At 46.0% G+C, this 24862-nt stretch overlaps 1 long non-coding RNA gene across 1 annotated transcript; it reads right to left on the bottom strand.

Annotated features, from left to right (window-relative positions):
• Positions 1-8105: 8105 nt before the first annotated feature.
• Positions 8106-24001, bottom strand: LOC110344919 (uncharacterized). The gene is made up of 3 exons (XR_002387871.2): positions 23886-24001; positions 14253-14359; positions 8106-8347 (listed from the first exon to the last, which is right to left on the bottom strand). It is a non-coding gene; the product is annotated as an uncharacterized LOC110344919 (long non-coding RNA).
• Between the last annotated feature and the right edge of the window lie 861 nt (positions 24002-24862).

The following is a 24862-nucleotide window of genomic DNA, read 5'->3' on the forward strand; positions in this document are numbered from 1 at the left end:
TCTGTGTACATGTTTTTTATGTCATTTGTGCTGCTTTTTCATTGACTCTGATCAATCTTATGTTATTCTTTGTGTCATCTAGCAGTTATTGGATTGATTTTTCATGGTCCCTTGTTATCTTTAAGACTCTTTTTCATGATCACTGACCACAATCCTGGCTTCTATATCTGCTATTCTGTCCTCACATTGGCTCATTCTGCTGTGTATACTTTCAGTGGAATTTTTAATCTCCTAGGTATCTGTTTGAATCTGTTTCATGGATTCCATTTCTTTCCTATGTTGGGTATTCATCTTTCTATCATTTTCCTAAGCTCTTTTTTTTTTTAATCTGTATCTGCTCTAGAATCACTAATCATGTCTTTCATTATTTTCACCATCTCTGTAGTTATCTGGGAAACTATTTCTGATTTGATTGTTTCTAGAGCCTCATTCATGTGCTTTATTCCTTCCACTGTTATACTTCAGAGATTCCAGGTAGATGAGTTTCAAATTGTTCCATGTCATTGCCCCCTGGGTTTGCTTTGGTGAGTTGGAAGTTTAAGGTTGCATCTTGTTTAAGTGTCTTCTCATTTTCATTTTTTAAAATTTAATTCCTGGGTTGATGGTTATAAATTGCATATGGTTAGTAGCTTTATTGCTAGTATTTAGAACCCTTAGGAAATGACTACTTGTCAGAGATATCTTCCAGGTGCAACTGACTTTTGGGTTTTGAGTCTGTTACAAGATCCTACCTCTTCAATTTATTAGGGATGAGAAGTTGCTGGGTATTCGGCCTAGCCCCTGGTTCTTTGGCACTGGCCTACAACATTGTTTATGACCCAGAGAGAATCTCAGTCTTAGTGTACCAGGAAGAACAACTGATTAGAACAATTATGTTACCTTGGCTAAAGTACAATCACCAATAACAATAGCATCAAACACAGCCTAGAAAATGACAAACTGTGGTAAGTATTAATTTGCCACCTTTAACCGTATAAACTAGATTTCTGGTTATATAATAAAATCTAAATGAACCAGAAAATTCTACATAGTAAATATGCCCTCAGTATGGTGACTTTACCCTCAGGGAAGAAAATTTAAAAGGAGTTGGGGGGCAAATAAAAAATAGAAGAAGAGGAGGAGATTAGAAGCAAGGCTGGAGGACAAAGGAAGATTACAGAAACTTTAGGAAACTGGTGAAAAAGATAGGAGGGAAAGAGAGAAGGAAGAAATAAAGACAAGATCAGAATAGAACAACAAAAACACTAGAAACAATGTTCATATTTATATAAAAACAAGAACAAACAATTGAGAACAAAACAAAAACAAGAGAAAAAAAAAAAAGCAGAAACTAACAAAAAAAGTGTCTACTTCAAGGCATGTCTCTACTGTTACTGGTGAACACATTGGGTCCAGAGCCCAGATCCATGTTGATTACGCCCAACAAGCCAGCCATAGATTTATGGCAAGGTAGTGGATAATTCTAGCAAGCCTGCACCTTTAGTTCTGGAGCTCAGGCTGGTTTCTGGCTGTGAGGCTAGAATCCAATTTGTTCAGCCCCCAACATTCCATGTGGCTCCTGTTGGCTTGAACTCAGCTCCCTTCATCTCCTGCCAACTTGCACTCAGTTTCACCTCACCCTGACACTGGGATCCACTAGATGGAGCCAGTCCAAAGCTGCTCTGAGTTCCAAGCTCATTTGGCCCCTTTCTAAAATGGCTACCGGCCAATTACCCTCTCCTGAATGACATCTGAACCCAAGTAACTCACCAGCTGCTGCAGCCTGCTGCATCCACTGCTCTGTTCCACTGGTGTGTTTCTCTGTGGAAGCCTCTGGGGTTGCCAGTAGTCACTGCAGGTCTGCAGGCTGGAGCTGCCCCTTCTATTCAGCAAGTCAGGGCTCAGGGAGAAAGCACTTCCCACCTCTTTCTTCTTCATTGAAATCTCCCTCCTTGCTCTCCCCTGGACTTCAATTCTCACTTCAGATCTTTGCTGGGTCCCAGGGACCCACTTCCCTCCTTCTTTTCTCACACTGCTTTATTCCAGCATCTGGACACCAAATCTCAGAGAAGCTATATCTCTGCTGTTCACCACTCCACCATCTTCCCAGAAGTCTCCACATTGGATTTTGAAGACTTCGATAATAAGTATGTTAAAATTTTTTATAATAATTGTTGACATTAAATCCATATTGAAATAATAGTTATTTTGGATACATCTAATTAAACAGAATACATCAACAAAAAAAATTTTTTCGAGACAGGGTCTTACTGTGTAGCCCAGGCTGGCCTCGAACTCATGGCAATCCTCCTGCCTCCAGGACATGCAAACTTATTTATAGTCTATAGGTTGCTCCACATGAGCCCTAGATGTCAACAACTCCTTATTTCATCAGGAGCTAGGGATGCTGTGTTTGCTGAGCTCCCCACAGCCCCCACCCCAGATGAAATAAGCACCTTGCTAAGCCAAAGATCTGGGGCTCACGGTGCTACTGTGTGGGGTATACACCAGCCTTACCTTTTCACTGTGAGTGCGGCCACTTAGCAGACTGGGCTGAATGCATCAGCCTTCCCTCTGCACATACCCCTGCAGGTGGTAAGGGGCTGAACTGGGTGAGTCTGCAGCGGAGAAGATTCTTATTAGACAACTGGCAGAAGCACTGGGGAGGGAGAGGTGTGAGTGCTGAGCTCCATCCCAGAGTTGCACTCAGAAGCAAGAGGAGAAAGAGATGAAGTGAATGAGACCCCAGCATCCAGAGAGGATGCCGGCCATGTGGGAGGCATTGCATGAACAAGAGAATGGGGCTGACTTGGAAAGCCTAGATTAATTTAATCTGTTTGTTTCTGCTGCTTCAGCATCTGTTGGCAACACACCTCACTTCTTTGAAAATCTCCAGCATCAAGGGTCTGGGCTCAGAGAGGGCTGCAGAGCAGGTTCTTGCTCAGGTGGGAAGTGGGTGGTTTGTCGAGGTCCCCTGGTAGAGCCCCGTCCTCGGGGAGGGCCCTGTGCAGCACCAGGTGGACAGTCACACAGGGCCAGCATGCTCTTCCTTACAGGGGAGCTTGCAGGCCAAGGGTGAAGCAGATGTGAATGGAAGAAAGGAAATGATTATCCAAGGGGTTCTCAGTAGCCCACTTTCATCAGGGTGGAGAAGGAAAAGGCAGAAAAGTTCCCCTTGGTCTTGGCCCATTGGTCACTTGGTCTTGGTCACTGTTGTCCATCTTCAGCCACAGAGGTGGCTGGCTCCTCCCTAAAATTCAAGAGCCCCATAGCCTGGAGCTTCCCAATTTGTGTTTGGTTTGGTTTGGATTTTTGTTTTCTTTTTGAGACAGAGTCTTGTTATGCAGTTCACACTGGCCTTGAACTCACTATGTAGCCCAGGCTGGCCTCAAACTCTCAGTGATCCTCCTGCCTCAGCCTCCAGAGTGCTAGGATCACAAGTGTGCACCATCACGCCGGCCTTCTGCCCTCCCTAAAAAGGGGATTTGTCACATAAGCAAACAAGGTTTAGCTTGCTCACCCAAAAGAAGTCCAGGTAAGACAATATGGGGCAAACAGCTGTTCAAAATTTTTAAGCACCATACAAATTTACACACAATGGAGCATTACTCTGTCATAAAGAAGAATAAACTTGAGGAAAATGGATTCACCCAGAGACCATAATGTAAAGTGAAATAAATCAGACACACAAACTTAAATATTACATGGCTGCTGTTGTGGATGTAGTTCAGTGGTGCCGCTGCCTGCCTCACAAGCGCAAGGGCCTGAGTTCAATCCCCAGTACAGAACAAAAATAACAAACATGACTTCTCTTATATGAGAAATCTAAAATATAAACAAAGAGCAAAATAAAAGATAATAGGGGGCCGGGGATGTACCTTAGTGGCACCGCACCTGCCTGGCAAGTGCAAGGTCCAGAGTTCGATCCCCAGTACCAAAAATAAATAAATAAAAGATAACAGGAAGCAGAGCACTGTTTGCAAAAGGGAAGAGGATCAAGAGTGGGGAGGAGAAAGGGGATGAAAAAAGAACTGAAATGTGTTGTGTGCAGGCACCAACTCCCCAGGAGGAATGCAGTCATGATGCCATGCAAATGTGGATTAATTAAAAAATAAAAGTGAAAAAGGCGCAGGCACTGTGAAATCCGAGAGGATTCAAAGAGCAAAGATACAGAAGGGGCCTGGAGAAGAACCCATGAGTTGCAGAGAAAGCAGCACCATTTCCCAGTCTGAGAAGGAGCAGGCCGAGAGGCCACCTCAGGGTGGGCCAAGGCAGGAAGCCAGGTGCCCCGGGACACAGGCCAGCGAGACAGGAAGTGAGTCTCAGCCCCCACAGAGGTGGCTTCGGCTAGAAAGTAACCTCTGCAACCCAGGAGAGCAGACTGCAGAAGTCATCAAGGGAGACCAGGGGCCACCTCGGACTCTTCACAGAGCAGAGGCCAAGTCCGAGTCAGTGGTGCACGCCTGGAATCCTAGCACTCGGGAGGCTGAGCCATGGGGATCGCTGCCAGTTTGAGGCCAGCCTGGGCTACATAGTGAGTTCCAGGCCAGCCTGAAGGAGTCAACATCACCAAACATCATTCAAACTTGAGGGAATTTATTACTTAAAAGCACACAGCCAGGGCCGGGGATTTAGCTCAGTGGTTCTGCCGCCTGCTTCACAAGTGCAAGGTTCTGAGTTTGATCCCCAGTACCAAAAAACAAAAGCACAGAGCCAGGCACAGTGGCATGAGCCTGGAGTCTGGGCTACTTAGGAGGCTGAGCAGGGAGGATCACTTAAACCCAAGAATTCAAGGGCCAGATTGAGCAACATGGAGAAACAGTGTCTCTTTACAAAATAAAAATAAACAAAAATAACAGGCAAATAAATGGAAGCATAACCAGCAGCCACTTGAAGTCACAGCTGCATCTAGACAGACAACATAAAGCATCCCTGCCCCAGCTTGTAGGAACCCTGGGGCGCTAGCAACACTACAGCTCAGGGATGTCACTGTAACTGGCACAGCAGCCATGACTTGGAATACAGCACAGTGAATGCTAGGATAAAATAGACTTTTGCTTTTTGAGACAAGGTCTCACTTTGTAGTCCAGCCTGACCTCAAACTTACAGGGATCCTCCTGACTCAGTCTCCAGAATGCTGGGATGATAGGTTTGCACCACCACACTCAGTTTGTTGCTCAATATTAATCATAACTACCCTTAATTACACAGTAGACAGCTGTTAGTTGGCTCAGAAGTTGAACACTAAAGTGAGACTTTACGAAATTTGCCTTTCTTGCCCAAAGAAATCCCCTCAAATCACACAGACCTCATAGGATCTCCCTATGTAGTCCAGGCTGGTGATCTTCCTGACACAGCCTCCTGAGTGCTGAGATGACAGGTGCACACCACCACACCCAGCTTGGACACAGCTTTTCAAACCCAAGTTGCTTGTTGGTGATCAAGGGCTCAGCAAAGGTGGGGTCATACAGAGGCCAAGGAGACCCATTTCCTGCAGCTGCCCGAAGTCCAGCCAGAGGCATGTGTCTTCCTGAGAGCAAGGGCTTGGCGGGGCCACACTGCCTCCAAAACCTGTAGAGGAGGAGCCTCCCCGCCTCCCACCTTTGCTGTCCCAATGTCCCTCAGCTGGGGGCTGTGTCACCTGTCACCGTGTCCTTGTATGCTCCTCGAATGAGGGACTCACCCCTGGGTGTAGGGCTGCCCCATGGAGCCCACGCAGGTCTGTAGCACTGTGCGTGCTGGAAAGGTGTCTGTTCCACCAAGGTCACCCGCTGAGGCCCCGGGATGAGCCTCTTTCCCAAGAGGCACTTCGGGGCTCCTGGCCCAAGGGCAAAGCTCCCTGCCCAGTGCCGGGCCTGTCCCAAGGGACACTCGGTGACACCAACCGTGTGACCCCGGTTCCCAGAGCCAGTGGCACTGTGATGCTGCTGCCACCACAAGAGAGGCAGTGAAGGTTGGCACACAGTCCTGCCTGAGGTGCTTTTCTGCTGGGTACAATGGTGCCCTTCTGTAACCTGAGCTGCCCAGGAGGCTGAGGCAGGAGGACTGCATGTTCAAGGCCAGCCTGGGTAACTTAGGGAGACCCAAAATAAAATAAAATGAAATAAAATAAAATGGGCTGCCCAGGCATGGTGGCGCACACCTGTAACCTTAGCACTCTGGAGGCCGAGGCAGGAGGTTCACCACAGTACCTGTCACCTGTTTAGACACTACACTGTCACCCTAAGCAACACAGGTTTCCACACCAAAATGTCCTTTTCATGCTATTTTGCTGGCATCACCCATCCTCAGCAAAGAAATGGCTAGATCCCCGCCTCATCCTCACACTTACTGGGAGTCACAATGCAAGATAAACAATCAGCCTAGTGTGATGTGGCACTCCAGATGGAAGCGGATGGCTGTTTTTTTCACCTTTCTTTACTGGTTAAGAGCAGACACCTTGATATACATGCAGAGAGGGAAAGGATATTATTGAATGCTGTACCCAAAGAACTATGCCTCCTCCCCACTGTCACTCAAGCTTCTAGTTTTCTAAGTCCCCTAACTCCCACCAGCCTGAGGTTCTCTGTCACAGGATTTTTCTTTTCTTTTTTTTTTTTTTTTTTTGGTACCAGGGATCGAACTCAGGACCTTGAGCTTTTGAGTCAGGTTGCGGCACCACTGAGCTAAATCCCCAGCCCCAGCCTGAGGTTCTTTACATGCTCCTGGACAGTTTTCTTCCTCAGAGATTCAAAGCTCCTCAGTTCGTCTGCATGACGCCCAAGATAGAACAAACCAGTCTTAGCCCTGTTTTTCCAGATAGGTAATGGAAGTATGCACAGCAGGAATGAACCTGCGGAGAATGCAAGTGACTGAGAAACACAGTCAGTAACAGTAGCAGAACCTACAACCAGTTCTCTGGGCTAAAAGTCACACTGAGAGCTCTGACAGCAGAGCTCCCTAGCGTGTAAGGCCCTAGGTTCAATCCCTGGCACTGAAAAAACACATGTAGCTGGATGGGCTGGTGCACATATATAACCCCAGCACTCTGGGAGGCTGGGGCAGAAGGATCACCACAAATTCAAGCCCAGCCTTGGAAACTTAGCCACTTAGCAAGACTATGTCTCAAAATAAAAAGTTTAAGAAGGGCTGGGGATGTGGCGCAGTGGGAAGGCCAAGGAGGCCTTTACAGAGAAAAAAAAAATCTGACACAGAAGAGTCAGTTAACACTACAAGGAGATCAGGAGATCCAGGTATATTTGTTTGATAGGACAAATGAATAGGTTTTACCCACAAATCAATGAAAGGAAGGAAGGTGTTGGGGTTTCTGTCTAGATGCCCCCAAAGCCTCCTGCACTCAGAGGTGGGGCTTGGGGAGGTGACTGGACCCACTCATCAGTGGATTAGTCCATGATGGGTTCTTAGCTAAACGAGAGGCTGGTGGGAGGAGGGGTTTCCTGGGGGCGTGACCTGGAGGGCGGGGCTCCCCCTCCCTGGATCCCTCTCTGCTTCCAGCTGTGCTGAGCCCTTTCTCCTCTGGGTGCCCCTCCGCCCTGCCACCCCGCCTTGGGCTCCGGCTGTGGACCTTTTCAAACTGGGAGCCAAATTCAACCTCTCCTCTTTAACTTATGGGTGTCGGGTATTGTGTCCCAGCTGCGGGAAAGCAACTAACACAAGGGAAGAACACTGATACAAAAAGACATCTAAGAGACATGAAAACTAAAGGTAGTACATGGGGACCTTGTTCAGACACTAACGTGAAAAAAAATCACATAAAAATACATTTTAGGAATGATCAGGAGAATCCCAGAATGGAGTTAACATAGGAAATACCAAGGCACACTTACTAATCTGACTAGGCGTTACACTGGTATTGTATTTATGAAACACCTTTACTTTGCGGAACATGACCATAGTACCTGCCAGTTTAGACAGAGACAGCCCCCACCCACCCCCCAGCGCTCACAGGCAGGGCTTTTGGAGAGTAACAGGGTCCTGGGCTGCTGACTTCGGTGGGCCCATCCAGCAGGAAGTTCCACACCCAGGGTGCAGTGGGAGGCTGGGCCTGTGGGAGAGGCGGGGCCTCTACATTTGAGTAACCCTCCCCGGCTCCGCCCACCATGGTACCTCTGTGCAAAGGCCCTGGGTTCAATCCCCACTAATAAAAAGAAGAATTAAGTACTTACCTTACACAATGAAAATTACCATCACCCTGTTAACATAGCGCTTTCTTAGTTTACTGAAACATGCTAAAATTGAAATGTACATTAAAAGGCACTACGCATACTAGATGTACCTTTGGTTGTTTTGCTGTTGTTCTTGCTGTTTTCTGCTTTAGGATAGCACTTCATCCTTTAAGTGTGAGCATCAGAAGCCAAATAGCAGGAAGCTAGTATGATGATATAGAAGAGACATAAAGGAAGCCAGGTGTGGTAGCACGTGCCTGTAATCCCAGCACCCAGGAGGCTGAGTCAGGAGGATTCACATGACCTCAAGGCCAGCCTGGGGTATATAGTGAGACTCCATCTCACGACAAACAAAAGAAATATAGGAAAGATTTATGTTTCATTTATTAGATTCCTACGAACTATTTTCAATGATGGTATATGTAAGTTTTTTTAAGTTAAGAAAAGTACCTTCATACTCATTAAATTATACTGCAGATTTTTCTCTTAAGGCAATTATGGTATTTTACATTTTCTTTCAATAATTCTCTTTTCCCTGTCCCGTTTTCTTTGTTTTGCTAATGTATTCTAAAATCATTTTCAAGTGTAAAATTGCTTTGTAAAACACCCCACATCTCCTGTGAGGTAGTCATTATCATTCTTTTCTCCACAAATAGAGCAAGACAGGAGTGACGTGAGAACTTCCAGAGCCATCCCAGTTATTTCCGGGCCGCCACTGCTCAGCAGCAGCTCAGATGCAGCTGAGAAAGTGTGGCAATGTCGTTTAGACGGAAGGCAAACTGGGGACACTGACCCCGCTCCCGTGGACCTTCAAGTACGACTCAGTGTCAGGTGCCTGCCCTATCAGCCACAAGGGAAAAAAATCTGTAATACCAGTGGGACCCTGCCTCCCAGGCAAACCGCATCACCCCATTAGGAACAGTGGCAGGGGCACAGTGATTCACTGCCACCACTGATTCACTGTCACCTGTTCTTGCTGAGCTAATTGCTTGCATTTCTGGAAAACCCAGGGGCCTCATCACGGGAGGAGGTATCTGCCCTTTCCAGGTAAATGAAGCTAGCAGTAGGTGCACCTGGAGTTGCTGGGTCTCTGGTGGAGTTAAACAGGACGCCTTTTGCCGCCGCCCCCCCCCCAGCAGCTGACAAGACCCCAAGGTCACCGCAGTGCTCGGAGGCCCCACCACCTCTCTGGGAAGAGGTTGAGGCGCAACACGAAAGATGGCCCCTGCCCCGCAATGTCACCCTTGCAGTAGTTAACAAGATTACCAAACAAAGCTGGACTCCCCACTTACTAAACTGAATTCCGGGATTCGTTGTGCTAGGTCCCTGGGGAGACAGATGCATGGGCGCAGGGCAGAGAGGGGAGTGGGTCTACAGGCAGGATGTCTGCAGCCGAGGTGGATCCCAGAGGACACCTGCATGGAGGTCATACAGGCTCAGCCAGAAATGCAACTGCTCGCCAAGACAGCGGAGGACACTCTGGGCCTGCGTTTACCACAGAAAATGACCCACGGTGTGCATGTGATTTGGGGAATAAGCTTTCTGTCGAAGTTTCACTGGAAAAGCTGAAAAATAGTCATAATGGCTACATTTACTGAACAAAGGTGTGGTCAGCCCGGTATCCACGGGATCCACATCTGCACCTTCAACTAACGGCACATTGGGAATATTCCAGAGCCTGGTGTGGTGGCGCACCCCTGCAGTCCCAGCACTCAGGAGGCTGAGGCAGGAGGATCGCTGTGAGTTGGAGGCCAGCCTGGGGTACATAGTGAGTTCAAAGCCACCCTGAACTACATAGCAAGGCCCTGCCTCCAACAAAACAAAACAAAAAACAAAACACCACCATAAGGACACCCGACTGTTTGGGTTACTGTCACTGTAACTTAATTACTCTTTCAAGATTCTTTCTGTAAAACTAGTCCCATTGTGAGAGTGGGGCTAGGGCTTCAGCCTGTGAATAGGGGAAGCACACAGTTGGGTTACGATGCCTCCATGTGCCTGGATCTATCTAAATCTATAATTTCATCTTCAACAGCCCTGTAAGGCTACTGCTGATCCATTTCACAGACAAGGCACTAAGGCTCGGAAGGGCTTAAAACTCAGCCCAGGCCATAAGCTTGTAAGCATCAGGAACTGACCGGGGCTGCCTTACTAAAAAGCCCAGGCCTGTAACCACCGTGCCACACCCAGAAGAGGAAGAAAACCCCTAGCAGGTGTGGCCATTCCGCCTTCCTCGCTCCCATTTGCACTCAGCAGGGCCATTAACTACCAGTGTTTATTCTCCACTTGTGACTGTGTCCCAGGTGACAGGGGGAGCTTTGAGTCCTCCACAGGAGAATTGTGGAATGGAACTGGGAATCATTTTAATTTGTGTAAGAATTGGGTGGTTCTGGCGCCTGCCTCGCAAGCTAAAGGTCCCAAGTTCGATCCCCAGTACCAAGAAAAAAAAATAAGAATTGGGTGGTTCTCCCGGAAGGAAATCTATGGAGAAAACCACAAGACTCTGTCTGAATCTTTAGATCTAAGAAAAAAGTTCAGCACACAAAATCCATTCCCTGAAAGCCAGGTGTGGTAGTGCACATATGTAGTCCTAACACTCAGGAGGCTGAAGCAGGAGGATGGCCATGAGTTCAAGGCCAACCTGGGCTACATAGTGAAGTCCTGTCTCAAAAAAATAAAGATCCAATCAAAGGATACAAATTTTTATATACTGTAGAAACAGGAGATTGGTAACGAGTGTCTTGAATCTAAAGATACATGCGACCACCTTTGCAGTTAGGGAATCACTGATATTACGAGGCAAGAGTGCAGGGTATTTTTACCATGGTGCAGACACGCGTTCTGTTGCCTCTTCCCAAAGCCTGTCATGACCAGGCATCTCCTAACAGTTGTTCTTCAGCGGACACACGTGTTCAGCCTTGGCAGAATTTGGAATTAAGTACAGAAATGCTTACAAGAATAAAACTTGTACTAATTTCTTGGCCAGTACTGGGGATTGAACCTAGGGTTTTTGCACTGAGCTACATCCCAGACTTTTTTGACTCTTTGTTTTAAGACAAGGTCCCTTTAAGTCATTCAGTTGCCCGGGTTGAACTCAAGTGTACAATCCTCCTGCCTCAGCCTCCCACAATGCTGGGATGACAGGTGTGCACCACCACACCCAGCTATTATTATGACTTTAATGAACATTATATAATTCTTTTTTCTTGCAGCACTGGGGATTGAACCCAGGACCTTGTACATGCAAGCCGTACACTCTTTCCCTGAGCTACAAACTTGCACATTTTCATGGGGTCCAGAATAGCATTTTGACAGTGTGCACAGCATGTGGTGGTCAATCAGGGTAACTGGCATTTCCACTTCTGTGTCTTTTTTTAATGATTGGACCCTTGCGCTCCATACTAATATTTGGGTAGTAAGAGATCCGTACACACTAATAATGTAGTGCTCATAATACTTGTTAGTGACCAAACATGTTCTTCTAAAACTCCTCTGTTAAAATCTAACCCCTGGTGACGAGGGCCTTGAAAATGAGGCCTCAGAAGTAATCAGTCACAAGGATGAGCCCTCCTAACTGGGACTGTGGCACTGAAAGGAGAGAGCAAGCCCAGCACTTGGGAGGCTGAGGCTTTTCTCCCTGTCTCCTGACCAGCTTTCTTTCTGCAGCCCAGCCAGTGAGCCACAGCACCCCAAGGCAGCTGGAGAACACATACATACAGTAGGTGGGGCCTACACCCCCTTCCTGCGGGGAAAAGCTATAGAAAACAGAGACCCCCCACTCCCTCAGCATCCAAGAAGAATTATGGGCATTTCATCTCTCAGGGGGAAATGAGACAGGAGATTGGGGCATGGAAAACTGGCTGGGGGAGTGGGTGTGACCTGTTAATTACAAAATCCCAGGACACAAGTGCCGAGCAGTTAGCAAAACCCTGCACAAGGACTTCTGGAAAGAACTCGACCAGCGTTTTGATAGGACAGCCTAGACTGTCGTCAGCCTGAGGACTGGGTGATACAAAACGACAGTCTACACTGAGTCTTTGCCACCGTGTTCTCTCTCGCATGGTGGCCGCCCTCACGCTATAGGGTGCACTTCTTTTCCTACCTTTATGTGGCCCAAGCTCACTCTGCACAGCCTTTTTCCCTACCTTTAATAAAACTTGCTACCTTTATCCTTGTCTTGACCAGTTCTTTGGTAAGGACAGAAAGAACCTAGAAACCACCTCTAAGGGGAAACTCCAGCACCCCAAAACCCGGTAACAGGAAGACTAAAGCAGGAGGATCACCACAAGTCATAAGCCAGACTGGGCTACACAGTAAGTTCAAGGCCAGGCTAAACCACATAGCAAGGACCTGCATCAAAACACAAAACAAAGCCAAGGATTTAGCTCAGTGGTTCCGCCGCCTGCCTCACAAATGCAAGGACCTGAGTTCAATCCCCAGTACCAAAAAAAAAAAAAATTAAAAAATTAAAAATAAAACACAAAACAAAAATAAAGACTAGAACCTGAAATTCCAAATGCATTGATATATCAAAACATCACATTGGAGCCGGGATTTAGCAGTGTTTCCGTTACCTGCATCTCAAGCACAAGGACTGGAGTTTGATCCCTGGTACCAAAAAAAAAAAATCACATTGTAACCCATCAATATATAGTTATTATTTGTCAATTAAAAAATAAAACACATAGGGCCGGGGATTTAGCTCAGTGATTCCGGTGCCTGCTGCCCAAGCACAAGGTCCCAAGTTCAATCCCTGGTACCAAAAATAAATAAATAAATGGATAAATAAATAAATAAATAAATAAAGTGTACCATAATCTGGATGCTATCTTCAATTTGCAAAGTCCAAAGCTGACATGATTATCTTCATTATTGGGAGCGAATGAGCTATAACCTAAGGGACAAACTGAATTGTCCATGGGAGGTGGCAACGTAGTTACATTATACAGTTTAAAGGGCAAACTGTATTAATTCAAGACCAGGAAGGAAAAGAAAAGCCCTTGCCTGCGATTCAGTAGCAAGTTCCCGATTCTTAGTGTTTTCTGGGTGTAATCACCTCCCTTATCCGTCTTATTTTTTATTTTTAGACACAATCAGTAGAAATTTTTTCAGCACAAAACAGCAAAGTGGCAAGCCTTGGTGCTAAAGAAATCTAATATCACACACCCTGACATAGCTCTGTGGCTTCCATCCCTTGACTGAAATTCCCAGAGGAAGGGACAACCTCAGAGCAGTCAGCTCAGCAGGCAGATCTGTCCCGGCCCAGCCCCCAGGACTGTAGCACATCCTGCAGGGGCCACGCAAAGCTTTCACTGCAACCTGCCACCCAGCTAAGCTTGGAAGAGTGACCAGCCCGCTGAGAGGTGTGTGTTCGCGAGACCTGAAAAGTGTCCGGACAGTGCTGAACAGGTCTCAAGCAAGCCTTGAGAGCTTGTGGTTACCACTAGAATCACCGGAAGCAGAGGAGCATTTTGGATGGGCAAACCCAGAATCTGGGAAATCCGAAGGATATTTTACCAGCTTCCTGTTTAACAAACACATGGGCTGTTCTGTTTATTCCGTGGCCCCAGGGAGGGAACCCAGGGCAGCAACTCCAGCTCATGTACATAGTTCTGTGGGGGTTTTGAGTTAGTTCCTATCATTATTAGAGTCAAGGTCTCACTGTGGAGTTCAGGCTGGCCACAAACATTCATTGATCCTCCTGCATCAGCCTCCCCGGTGCTTGGATGACAGGCAGGCACCACCATGCCCAGCTTCCCAAATACACAGTTTTTAAAAGAGAATCAGGAGTGCCTGGGATTTAGCTCAGTGGTTCTGCCAATTGCCTCGAAAGCACAAGGATCTGAATTCGATCCCCGGTACCAAAAAAAAAAAAAGAGAGAGAAAGAATCATTGTCAGTAGCAGAAGATGCAAGGTACTACCAAATACATGTGTGGGTCATCTTTAAATCCTGATTCAAACAAACTATTTGTACAAAGACATTTTTGAGCAATTGGAGAAACCTGCACATGGACTGAGAATTAGATGAAATTAAGGAGTGATTATTCTTTGGGGGGGGTAATGATTATGCTCTTGTGCTGATACTGAGGAAAGAGGCCTTTCTTTACCTTCTGAAGACATTAACGAAGTACTTGAGGTTGGGCAGGGAGTGTAGCTCAGTAGTAGAGTGCTTGGCTGTCACACAGGACAAAGTCCTGGGTCCAAATCCCCAGTGCTGAAAAAAGAAAAAAAATGTAAGTACTGAAGGAGAAGGCAGGTAGAGAGAATGAAAATGATAAAATATTGATCATTGCTGCAGTTGGCCAATGCCTGTAGATGCTTCACAAGACTATTCTGTGCTTGGATGTGTTTGAAATTTCAATAAGCAGGGCCAGGGATTTAGCTCAGTGGCACCGCCACCTTCCTCGCAAGCGCAAGGTCTCAAGTTCTATCCCCGGTACCACAAAAAAAAAGAAATTTCAATAAGAGAGTTTCCAAGTTGGGTGTGGTGGTGCACACCTGTATCCAAGCACTCAGGAGGCTGAGGTAGGTGGATCTCCGTGACTTCCAGGGCAGCCTGGGCTACACAGCGAGTTCAAGGTCAGCCTGAACTACACAGGGAGATACTAGCTCAAAAAAACAGACACAAAGAGCAAGAAACAGCCAACAAAAAATAGTGATGTATGCTGATTCCTCAAATAGAAGTGTTATATTTTGCATGCCAAATTCAATTCAGCTGTTTAAAATAATAAAGCAACACAGCATTATTCCAGTATTTTTCAACTGAATAAAGCAAATCTTTCATGCTTACTGTAATGAAACCAGACAATTTAGAAAAACAAAACCATTCATCTGATAACTCAGTGAATTTTAAATATATATACAAATTAACTCCAGAATAATAACATTTTTATAACTATTTTTAAAAAGGTGTAGATGAAAACACAAAGATTTAAATAGATGAAATGGAGCAGATATACATAAAAAATTAAATGCAATGCCAAAACCAACATTGCTTGTACTTCAAAAGTAAGAATATTTTATTTATTAAGCTCTATAAAAATATATAATAGCAATGAAATTATTCAGATTATTTGTAAACTATAGTGGAAATGTGGAGCAAAGTTGTAAATTAATCACATAAGACATCATTTAATAGCACCAGTATTATCACACCAAAGGTAAATTGTAAGTGTGGAGAGTATTGGTTTTACAAGTTATATATGGAATTCTTTTTCAATTATGAGTAAAACAGGGATTTTGATACTGTTTCATTTTGTGCTTTGACACAGCTCTATGTAGCCCAGGCTGGCCTTGTACTTGTGGTGATCCTCCTGCCTCAGCCTCCCAAGTGCCAGGATTACAGGTGTGCATCACCATGCCCGGCTCTGTGTGCATATGATCTATTATTTAAATAGTAATTATATATTAGTGGTGAGACCTCAAACCAAAATCAAACAGCTGTCAGAAGTTGTCTGCCTGCAGGAGGCCTCTCCCTGCTTAAACAGAGCCCCCCACAGCTGCCAAGGGACAGAACTGCCCACCACCCCAGCTGCAGGGACTGTGAATGCCCAGGGTTCTGTGCTGCTGGGGTCCTGTGACTGTTCATCACACAACCTTGTTGGACCCCAGTGCCTAAAGTGCTCCCTTGAAGCAGCAGCAGAGCCCCATTTCTCTCTCCTTGTGTGGGCCAGACTTAGTGACTGGATTCTAACTAACAGAATAAAGAAGTGGTGACCTGGCCCAGAGGGGCACACCTGTAATCTCAGCTACTCAGGAGGCTGAGGCAGGAGGATCACAAGTTCCAGGCCAGCCTGGGCAAGTTAGGAAGGGGAGGAGGAAAGAAGGGGAAAGGGTTAGGGATGGAGGAGGAAGAAGAGCAGAGGGAGGAGGAAGAAGAGAAAGACTAGACAAGGGGGGAGGAGGAAGAGAAAGGGACCCCACCAAGTGTCTAAATAAACACTAAGCTGCACTCAGACAGGGAGGCATCTGAATGCCATCAGTGAAGCAAAGATAAGGCACTGAAGCTCATCTAAACTGAAGCACAGACAGCAGGAGAGGTGAAAGAGGAGCAGAGTCCTACTGACCTGCAGGACAACATCCCGCAGCCCAACATGCAGATGACAAGAGTTCCCGAAGAGGAGGAAATATTGAGGCAGGAAAATATGTTTTAAAATAATAACCTAGGGCCTGGGGATTTAGCTCAGTGGTTTCGCTGCCTGCTGCACAAGCGCAAGGACCCGAGTTCGATCCCCAGTACCAAAAAATAAAAATAAAAATAAAATAAAATAATAACCTAGCCAGGCGTGGTAGCCCACACCTGAATTTCAGCCCTTGGGAGGCTGAGGCAGGAGGGTCTCTGGGAGTTTGGGACCAGCTTGGGGTACATAGTGAGTTCAAGGCCAGCCAGGACTACAGAGTGAGGCCCTATCTCAAAAACAAATGAAAAATAAATTAATTAAATAATAACCAAGTATGCATTAAACTTGATGAAAACACATAGCCAAGAAACTCAAGAAATAACAATAATAATAATAATAAAAAAGAGGGGGGCAGAGATGTAGCTCAACAGCACAGCACCTGCCTGGCAAGTGTGAGGCCCTGAGTTTGATTCCCAGTACCAAATAAAAAACAATCAAGAAACACACAAAGAGAATCAGCATATGAGCATATGAGCTTGCTGAATATCTGCCTAGAGGGGTAGCCAGAGTTCTCACATGACTCACATGGTTTACCTCAGAACCCCACAGACACGAGAGCAGAAGTTTCCAGGCCTTCTGAAGGCCCAGAACCAGCAGCTCATTGACTCCACCTCTTCTGCTAAGTGAAATGAATCAAAGGCTTTCCACGACTGCAAGGGTTTGCAAAAGGCTCACTTGGGGTCAGCTTTGGCAATCCGCTACTTCTTTTTCTTTTCTTTTCTTTTCTTTTGAGACAGGATCTCACTATGTAGTTCAGGCTGGCCTTGAACACACAGCGATCCTCCTGCCTCAGCTTCCTGAGTGCTGGGATTACAGGTGTGTACCTGCTACTTCATTTATAAGCAAATATAGAGAAAGATAAATGGAACACTTTACAGTAATCAAGATCCAAAAAAAGCAAGAAAAGAAAAGAAATAACAACAGATAGAACTAGAAAATGAATAGCCAAATGGTAGATTTAAACCTAAGTATATCAATAATTACATTAAATATAAGTGGATTAAACACTGGTGATGAAACAGAGATTGTCAGGTTAGAAAAGCAAGGCCAAATTATATGTAGTCTTCAAGAAGCTCACTTTTGGGCCAGGGATTTAGTTCAGTGGTTTTGCCGCCTGCTGTGCAAGCGTAAGGACCTGAGTTTGATCCCCAGTACCCAAAAAAAAAAAAAAAAAAAAAAAAAAGAACCAGCTCACTTTTTTGTTTGTGTTATGGTTTATATCCAGATGCCATTTCTAAAACCTCATACAATCATACATGGCATTTGGGAGGTGACTGGATCATGGAGTTGTGGTACTGGTTTAGTCCACTGATTGGTTCGTGCCTGGGTGTGATGCTGGGAGGTGAATCCTGGTTGCAGGAAGTGAGTCATTGGGGGCAGGGCCCAGAAGGGTCTATCTCCCTTCTCTTCCTTTGATCTCTCTCTGCTTCCTGTCAGCCCTGCCATGGACTGTTTCTCCTCTGCCATGCTGCCCTGCCTTAGACCCAGCCAACTACGGATGGAAACCTCTACAAACTATGAGCCAAAAGAAGTCTGTTCTTGGGCCAGGGATTTAGCTCAGTGGTGCCATGCCTGTCTCTCAAGCACAAGGTCCTGAGTTCAGTTCCCAGTACAAAAAAAAAATCTGTTCTCCTTTAACTTGTGAGTGGGTATTTTGTCCCATCAATGAGAAATTAACTAAGACAGATTTAAGTACCAGAGAAGTAGGGTTGCTGCTGTGATGATTCCTGACCAGGAACCTTTGGAATGAGCTTCAGAAATCTTTGGGACTGGCTTGCAGGAAGAGTTTGCAAAGGTTTGGAGACACTAGCTGAAGAAGCAGCACTGGAATGCTGTGAGCCAAACTTGGTAGGAGATTCTGGACGGAGCTCAGAAGACCAGAATGCTGATGGAAATGCCGCTAAATTATGCTGTGTTATGTGTGTTGTGTGTGTTATGCTCTAGTAGACAACTTTTTTCTATTTTGCTCATGTTCAGAGACTTTCCAAGAGACTGGGATTAAGGGCAATGAACTAATTAATCTGATGGAAGAAATTTCAAGGCTGTCTGATGTTGAAGTGGTGGCATGGCTACTCTTGGGGACTTTTAGCCAGATCTATGTTGAGAATCAAGAGCAAAGGGCCAAGCAGAATGATTTTTAAAGTTTTGAGTTTGGCCAGAAAGGAAGCTCCAGTTGTAGCCTGCAAGTTGTGAAGCAGAGAACCAGGCTGCTGAAAAGGTTAGCCTTAAAAAGCCAAATACTGAGCTGAGCATGACACAAATCTGTAATCCCAGCACTTGGGAGGCTGAGGCACAAGGATCTCTGAGTTCCAGGCCAGCCTGAAATAAACAGCAAGACCCTATCTAAAAAAATAAAATAAAGTTAAGCATTTTATTAAATCCTTAAGAAACATATGTAATAAATTAACTCATGCTGTTTCATAAGCTTGACCACAATTAAATAAACAAAACTTTACATATAAAAATTGTATTTTTAATAAGACACATGTAGAATCCAGAGCCTAAACTTTGACCTAATAATTCTATTCCAGGGACTCTGGCCCAAAGAAATATAAAATTCATAAATTGTTTTTGCACAAAAATGTTCACTATCACATCTTTCTTAACAGTGAAGAAGGGATTCTGCCTCGATTTGAAGCAAACCAGGGCTCTGTCACAGGACAGCCTGTTTTAGTCCTTGTTATTTTGAGACAGGATCTTACTATGTAGGCCTGGATGGCCTCAAACCTGCAGCAATCCTCCTGCCTCAGCCTTCCCAGTGTGCACCACCACACTGGCAGAGCCTTCCTATGTCATCGCATGGAGGCATCTGTCTGAACACTTGCGTTCACTCTCCCTGGCACCTGTCCTTCTCCCACAGCCTTGGGCTTTCCTGGCTCCCCCGGGGCCAGAATCCTTGGAGGCCAGCTCACATTGTAAACAAGGCCTTCAACAAACTCCCCAAAAAGCACCCACCTTGAGTGCGCCTTGGGTTTCCTGCCAGCGCCTCACCTGATCCCCTGCCATGGCCCACCCTATAGGGCTTTCGGATGCCAGCAGGAAAAGCCTGTGCTGTGGCTGGCTTTGGAACTTAATCGCCAATGCCACAGTCAAGAACTCAGGAGGCTGAGGCAGGAGAATCACCAGGAATTCGAGACCAGCTTGGGGTACATAGTGAGTTCAAGGCCAGCTTGAACTACATAGTGAGACCCTGTCTCAAAAAACAAACAAAAGGGCCAGGGATTTAGCTCAGTGTTTTTGCCGCCTGCTGCGCAAGCTCAAGGACCTGAGTTCGATCCCCGGTACCAAAAACAAAACCAACAATTATTCAAAACAAACAAAAAAGAAAGAAAAGAAATACCAGGAAGGCTGTCAGCCTCTTCTGGCTGTGCATTCTTAGAGCCCCGCACAATGCCTAGCACACAATAGGCTCTCTAAATACTAGGGGTGCGTTTACACTGAGTTCTACACATAGTAGCTTCTCAACAAATGTGTGCCAGATGATTGATGGCCCCAAGCCTGTGGAGAAGTCTGTAAACAATTCCTTATGAAGCCATAAAGATATTGTCTAGAGAAAACTGCAATACAGGCCTTATCTAGCCAGAGTAGTCCTATAATCTCATTCTTACTCCTTCCTGAGTTGTAATAGCTCTCCTCGTGCCAATCTGTGTGCCAGATTTCTCAGCACCCCCATAGGCTTTGAAGTAAGGAAGATTGAATAACTTTTGCCTGAACTTGGACAAATTTCATAGTAAACAGATTACAAACAATTCCCTTTCATGTATTCTTAGATGCTAGGGAGACATTAAGCACCTCAGAACGAGAAGCATCCTGAGAGAGAGACATTAAATTCAGCTTTGCAAGCCAAATCGAACATTACCATACCTCCCGAGGCACAGACCTAGGACTGGGCAGCTCAGTGGGTAGAGTGCTTGCCCAGCACATGGGGGGCCCTGGCCCCATCACCGGGAGGACACTGATCTTCAGATAACTGATTTGGGGGTTTTTAGGGAGATGTGTTCATTTGTTTGTATTCTGGAGACAGGGTCTCAGTGTGTAGTTCGGGCTGACCTTGAACTTGCTCCCTCAGCCTCCCATGTGCTGGAATTACAGGAGTGTGCCACCACACAGGCCCAGATAGCTGATTATATCCCCCTAAAAATACAAAGGAGAAAATTACACCATTTGATGCTTCTTCACCATCTACACCTTTTATACCTATAGACAAAGGTCTTTGGGGCTTATTTAGTCATAGATTTTCCTCCTTTTTTTTGTTTTGTTTTTGTTTTTGTTTTTTTGAGACAGGGCCTCTCTTAGCAGTTCAGGCTGGCCCTGAATTCACTATGTAGCCCAGGCTAGCCTCAAACTGGTGGCAATCCTCCTGCCTCTGCCTTCCAAGTGCTGGGGTTACCGGCATGCACCACCTCGACCAGCAGCATAGATTTTTGTTATGTATCATCCTACTCATTTTCCATACATTCCTACAAACACAACCTTTTTTCAATGCCAAATCATACTGAAAGTACTTCGAAGATCTTGCAAATGGCACTTGAGTGCAAAGATCTCAATTAAAGTGACAGTGATGTCAATGGAGACGATAAGACTCCTACAACTCCACCCCAGCTGTAACCATGGGCAGTCATTGCGGAAAGGGGGTGAAAAAGGAATCAACAGGTGTTCTGTACATGGACCAACTCTGCAGGAGGACTGTACCCATTATGTACTGCAATCACGTACTAATTAAAAATAAACCCTAAGAGGGCCCAGGATTTAGCTCAATGGCGCCGCCACCTGCCTCGCAGGTGCAAGGTCCTGAGTTTGATCCCCGGTACCAAAAAGTAAATAAATAAACCCTAAGTACCCTTGACTCTTGATTTCGGATAAGTCTCGTATTTCATGGACTATTCCTCCACATAAGGGAGGGTGGGAGAAGCCAAGAAGACAGCATTAAAAATGCAGTGACTCACTATTTCAAATCCATCTTTATCGAGGCAGATTACAAACTACGTTTTTAAAAACTCACTCACAAACCAGGCCTGGAGTCACACACCTGTCACTGCAGCAGTCAGGAGACTGAGGCAGGAGGATCGCTGAAAGTTGGACTCCAGCCTTGGTTACATGCAGAGACTGTCTCAAAAAAAAAAGAGAGAGAAAGAGAGAAAAGAAAAAACTCCTGGTTGAAGAGCTAGCTGGAGAAAGGACTTGGTAGCAATGAACTATCTTCTGTCTTCTGCAGCCCTGAGCCTTTCCGGTAGACAGAAAATGTTGAATTTGCACAGAGAGATCCTCCCTCAGGCCAGTGTGGCCCAAGACCCCAGCAGTGCAGAATAATAAATTAATAGCAGTGCCGGACCGCAGGGCATTTGGGGTCGCTGTATATAAAATGGTGTCCCCATTCGGCGGCGGCATAAATTGGGTCTAGGTCTCCTTCCACGTGTGGCTTTGGCATTCTTAATTAATGCTTTTATCATCTCTATAAAGCTCCCAGCTAACGAACCCCTCCAGGAATTGCTCCAGCCATATTCAGAAAAAAACCCGATCTGAGCGTGCGAATCCAGACTCTGGTGGCCCGAGGAGTGGACCAGGTAGGCGAAAACGAATGCTCCTGTAATAAGCTACCTGCGTGCCCTGTGTGGGCTAGTGACCTAGAAACACTTTTCATCTAGTGCTCTAGAAGGAAAAGAAGATAGATTAAATCAAACGGTTTTCAGCGCTGCCAACTGCTAAGGAGAAATCTGTCATTTTCTAGATCAGAAAGAAAGAAAGGAAAGGCTGTGGTCCGTGGACAATTATTTAGTCCCTCTTTGTGCCCTTGGAGGCGGCCTAACATGACACTTCCGGCCTTCAGAGTGAGCAGAGATTTCTCTGTCACACTCTTCTCTCCGGTCCCCTATTCTCATGCAAATCCACCCTACCGGTCCTCTTCCATCTCTTCCATTCCCATTTTAAAACATAAAAAGAGCCAAACCCCAGAAGCCAGGGAAGGGGAGAGGGCAGATAACCTCTCCTACCTTTTCCGTCACTTAATTCCTTCCTGATCTGAAGCTAACACTAAACCTGCTGCCTGGAAAAGTCCTGCAGCTGACAAAGCCCACAGTGATTCACATTCATAAATTGAGATTAACTGTGTGGAACGTTGGCCGGGACTCCTGAATTCTGTTTCTGGCTCTGCTAATGATTCCTTTCCAAAGGCAGACTGTTCCCTTAAGAGAGCAGTACCTCCCCAGCCAGCAGGGCCAGTTATGCAGAAACTAAGCCAGATCTCTCCAACACAAAAGAAATTATGTGGTGAATTTGGTAAATTCAGGACAAGATACAGCTAGAGAATCATTCATTTGTTAAGCAAATATTTATTAATGACCTATTTTGTGTCCTGTAGGAAATGCACACTTATACACAGTTCCTCTGCTCAAGAAATAGGATCCAGTAGAGGAGATAAAACAAAACGATTTTTAAAAGTGTGAGTGCAAGTGGGACATGATAGTGTAGGCCTGTTATCTCAGCATTTAGGAGGTGGAGGCAAAAGGATCACTTTGAGCTCAAAGCCAGGCTGGGTGACATGGTGAGTTCAAGGTCAGTTTGAACTCCATAGTGAACCCCTGTTTCAAAAAACAACCAAAACTTATGAGTGCATCGAGGGCCCCAGAAGTTCAGAGGAAAGGATTAAAACTCTAGAAATTGCTTTTTTAACTGTTTGGTTAGATAGAGGTCCCAATACCCCTAATTCAATCCCAACTAATTCAATAATCAACATGGCCAGAAAATATAGTGTTTGTTGTGCAGGGCACACCATCAGGATGAACAACAGTACCAAAACATTTAATGAGCACTTGTTATGCATCAAACAAAATTTTTTTAAAGGCACAAGACGACTCCTGGCCAGGGAAAAGGGCAACCACACTTGCTAGGGCAAACGGCACCGCAAAGCTGCTGGTGTAGAAAACAGCGTAGACCCTGCAATGCCAGATTCCTGGGCAAGGGAAACCAGAGAACTGAAAAATGGGAATCCAGCCTGTCCTCGCAGCCTGCCGGCCATTATGGGACAGAAACTCCTACTTTACCACTAAGAAGCCCAGAACTCATTAGCCTTGCGTGTCCTGTTCCAGGCCCGAGGTTCAGAAACAGCCTCTGGGTCCCAGACTAAAATAACTTGGGCAGTCTGCGCCAAGAAAGACTCTTTGCTGAAACTTGGATCAGATGTTCCTGTCTTAGCCTCACCTCGTACTCAATTTAAAAAAGGATTTAAAAAGCGCACTGCTTAGACAGGACGAACAGGCGGGCCCCCTTGCTGGGCTGGGCGGGATCTGGGACAAGGAGGGACATAGACAAGTGACAGGCAGAGACCTGGCCCGGCCAACCCCGCTGGGCCTCAGCGAGTGGATCCACGTGCGCTGCTGGGGGGAAAGGCCCAGAGGTCAGGCTTCTACAGCGGGTTCTGTTTCCTTTCATTTCTTCTATTCAGTGCTCTAAGGAACATGTCTGGTACAAGGAAACTGTTGATTTGTCTTAGAATTGCAGTAACTCCCAAGATTATGACGGAGATAGTTTATTCCGAAATCCCTTCTTGAAACAAATACTTACTTAACTCACGGCCTAGGACCTGTCGCCAACTCTCCTCAGAGCGTGGACACTTGGAGCCCCGCCCATTGCTGAAATATAGACGTGGGGACGCGTGACGTCATAGTCCAGCGCCCGGCTCCACACACGTGCGCATGGGCAGAAAGGGCTTCCCGCCTGTCCCCAGCATGCTTTGCGCAGTCACGTGGCTACTCCCCCCCCCCAGCCCCCCAAGCTAAGAAAGCCTGGACTGCAGAGCAGAAGAGGTTCCTACAATGGTATAGTCTCCCTGATGAGAACGTCCTGATCTCTAAAACTAAACCATCCTGATCACAAAAACTATTAATTACAGTTTGAAACCTTTACGGAAGATGCTTTTTTGAAGTGCTACATCTCTGGGCAATCTAAAACAACAAATTTTTTTTTTTTTTCTTTTGAGACAGGGTCTCGCTATGCAGGCTGGCCTTGAGGTCACTGTGTAACCCAGGCTGGCCTCGAATTCACAGTGATACTCCTGCCTCAGCCTCAGGAGTGCTGGGGTTACAGGTGTGCACCACCGCACCCCGGTGATTAACAGAAATTTATTGCCCTCCGTTTTTTGTTTTATTGTTGTTTTGTTTTTTAGTTTTCTGAGACAGTCTCACTTTGTAGTCCAGATGGGTCTTGAACCCACTATGTAGCCCAGGCTGTCCTGGAACTCGTGGCAATCCTCCTGCCTCAGCGTCCCGAGTGCTGGGATTACAGGCATGTGCCACCACACATGGCTCTTGCCCTCCATTTTAAAGGCTGTGAAGTCTAAAATCAAAGAACCAACAGATTTGGTGTCTGAGGGCCCACTTCCTGGTTCACAAACAGCACCTTATTCTGTGCCCACACATGGTGATATCTGAAAGGGTCGCCGAAGAAGGGGGCACACACGAGCATTCAAGCAGCAAGCTTTACTGGGGTGGCAGTCTGCAGCCTGCCGGACTGACTCACAGAATGGAGACCAGCAACTGCAT

Source organism: Heterocephalus glaber, unplaced genomic scaffold (assembly GCF_053883595.1).
Source record: "Heterocephalus glaber isolate CG9 unplaced genomic scaffold, H.glaber_assembly_v1.0 deba00000768, whole genome shotgun sequence".
Classification (NCBI taxonomy): Eukaryota; Metazoa; Chordata; class Mammalia; order Rodentia; family Bathyergidae; genus Heterocephalus; species Heterocephalus glaber.